Below are 3,331 nucleotides of genomic sequence, written 5' to 3'. Positions count from 1 at the left end.
GGAATGTAAAAATCGCTCCCCATGAACGGAATCCCCAAACAGAACAGAGTCACGCTTTTAGAAAACACACTTATGCCTGCTTCAGGGGAAAGGTGAGGTGCGGTGACGCATAAAACTCGAGTTTGAAATGAGCACAGATACCCTTCCGAAAACCGAATATGGAATGGACACGACCTACTCCTTGCTCAATCAACTGGACTCACCAGACCCTGTTCATCGCACAAGTATCTATCCGACTAGTAAGCATCTTAAAAGCTAAGTCTTGATATCTCTGTGTAAGTGCATCAAGGGTGTGTAAAGCGGCCTAAAACCAGCAGGGAAAATCAGCTCAGACCCATTCTGAGGATACATTTCCAACATAAAGAAGAAACAAGCAGGGCAAAACAGAGAGAAATTCTTCCAAAATGCGTTCAGGGACTGGCATGCAACCAGGATTGACCACATCTACAGCCCCAGCGGCAGAAGACATAAGGCTGGACACTCTTGGGGCTGAGACGATTGGTGAGGTTGGGAAAGCAAATGCAGACCCTTGAAAGGAATCCTGCGTGCTCCCCATTCCATGGGTCCCAACTCTCCAGGTTCAACGCAATCTTCCGACAGCGAAAGCACTCATTGGAAACCCAGCGGATGCTACACCGTGGGATCGGGAAAGCTTTCTGAAACTCACCTCAGTTTTCCTCTCCTGGTGCTCGTGTTCTCCATTCAGGCCCCCTTACTAACAATCTCCCCACTTGGAGACTCGGCGCCTTTCCATGCCTCTTTCGTACCGTCTGCAATTTGTCCGCAGGATGAACTGCAAGAGGGGGAACCAATGAGAGACTCGCTGGAGGTGTTTGGTCGGGCACATGTCACTCTCATTTCCCATCACGAAGAAGAATTCACCAGCGGTTCAGCCTGCCACCCCGGATCGACAATAGGGCGTGAAGCCATCCAGCCGTGTTGCGTCCCACTCACAAAAAAGCGACTTGGGAAATGGAGCTCAGGGGCCCTGCACTTCCCAAACCTGCAGAGTTCTAAACGATAACTATCGCCCCAAAATATATTGAGGTCAGGCTACGAAGAGGCGCTGAACGCAAGGCAGAACTGCAGGAAACGGATGTCAACGGGTACATCGGAATGGCCCCGATAGCACATGAAAAGCGCCAGAACGTGGACAATGATGCGGTTGGCCAAAAAGGGCGTATGCGTTTTTTCCTGAATATATTCAGGAAAAAACGCATACGCCCTTTTTGGCCAACCAAGCAACCTGGGAGAGCAAATCAGCACTACAAAGAAATCTCTCGCCCCCCCCCGGGGCAAAAGGGCCAGGCGAAAAAAGTCTAAAAACCAGAAAGGCAGGACAGCCCACGGAGTCAAGGGAGCCTTGTTAAGCTGATGGGCGGGATGTCAATGGCCAACAGCCAATCTTCACAAGTGTATCCTCTTTCCCAAACCATGTAAAACACAGAACCACAGAGCATAGGGCACTTCCACACATGGGCGTTGACCTTGGGAAAATGAAAAAATCAACCAGACACAGGGACCCCAAAGTTGAGGGCTGCTGTCTTGACAAGAACCTCCACTCCGGTACACGTTTCATATCCCAGGAAAGAGCCAAGTGGACAAAGACGAGTGGACAAGTGGACAAAGACAAGTGGACAAGTGGACAAGTGGTGCTACGTAGGTCCAATGGAGTGTCACTCAGCCATGAAATCCACGTCATGAGGCTGGTAGCAGCATCCTGAGTGGATTTAGGTACGATCATCCTCAGTGAAATAAGTCCCACAAAAAAAGAAACTTATGATATCACTTATCGAGGGAATGTAAAAATCGCTCCCCATGAACGGAATCCCCAAACAGAACAGAGTCACGCTTTTAGAAAACACACTTATGCCTGCTTCAGGGGAAAGGTGAGGTGGGGTGACGCATAAAACTCGAGTTTGAAATGAGCACAGATACCCTTCCGAAAACCGAATATGGAATGGACACGACCTACTCCTTGCTCAATCAACTGGACTCACCAGACCCTGTTCATCGCACAAGTATCTATCCGACTAGTAAGCATCTTAAAAGCTAAGTCTTGATATCTCTGTGTAAGTGCATCAAGGGTGTGTAAAGCGGCCTAAAACCAGCAGGGAAAATCAGCTCAGACCCATTCTGAGGATACATTTCCAACATAAAGAAGAAACAAGCAGGGCAAAACAGAGAGAAATTCTTCCAAAATGCGTTCAGGGACTGGCATGCAACCAGGATTGACCACATCTACAGCCCCCGCGGCAGAAGACATAAGGCTGGACACTCTTGGGGCTGAGACGATTGGTGAGGTTGGGAAAGCAAATGCAGACCCTTGAAAGGAATCCTGCGTGCTCCCCATTCCATGGCTCCCAACTCTCCAGGTTCAACGCAATCTTCCGACAGCGAAAGCACTCATTGGAAACCCAGCGGATGCTACACCGTGGGATCGGGAAAGCTTTCTGAAACTCACCTCAGTTTTCCTCTCCTGGTGCTCGTGTTCTCCATTCAGGCCCCCTTACTAACAATCTCCCCACTCGGAGACTCGGCGCCTTTCCATGCCTCTTTCGTACCGTCTGCAATTTGTCCGCAGGATGAACTGCAAGAGGGGGAACCAATGAGAGACTCGCTGGAGGTGTTTGGTCGGGCACATGTCACTCTCATTTCCCATCACGAAGAAGAATTCACCAGCGGTTCAGCCTGCCACCGCGGATCGACAATAGGGCGTGAAGCCATCCAGCCGTGTTGCGTCCCACTCACAAAAAAGCGACTTGGGAAATGGAGCTCAGGGGCCCTGCACTTCCCAAACCTGCAGAGTTCTAAACGATAACTATCGCCCCAAAATATATTGAGGTCAGGCTACGAAGAGGCGCTGAACGCAAGGCAGAACTGCAGGAAACGGATGTCAACGGGTACATCGGAATGGCCCCGATAGCACATGAAAAGCGCCAGAACGTGGACAATGATGCGGTTGGCCAAAAAGGGCGTATGCGTTTTTTCCTGAATATATTCAGGAAAAAACGCATACGCCCTTTTTGGCCAACCAAGCAACCTGGGAGAGCAAATCAGCACTACAAAGAAATCTCTCGCCCCCCCCCCCCCCCCGGGGCAAAAGGGCCAGGCGAAAAAAGTCTAAAAACCAGAAAGGCAGGACAGCCCACGGAGTCAAGGGAGCCTTGTTAAGCTGATGGGCGGGATGTCAATGGCCAACAGCCAATCTTCACAAGTGTATCCTCTTTCCCAAACCATGTAAAACACAGAACCACAGAGCATAGGGCACTTCCACACATGGGCGTTGACCTTGGGAAAATGAAAAAATCAACCAGACACAGGGACCCCA

Source organism: Kogia breviceps, unplaced genomic scaffold (genome assembly GCF_026419965.1).
Source record: "Kogia breviceps isolate mKogBre1 unplaced genomic scaffold, mKogBre1 haplotype 1 scaffold_56, whole genome shotgun sequence".
Taxonomy (NCBI): domain Eukaryota; kingdom Metazoa; phylum Chordata; class Mammalia; order Artiodactyla; family Physeteridae; genus Kogia; species Kogia breviceps.
Note: the sequence above shows the minus strand (reverse complement) of the source record.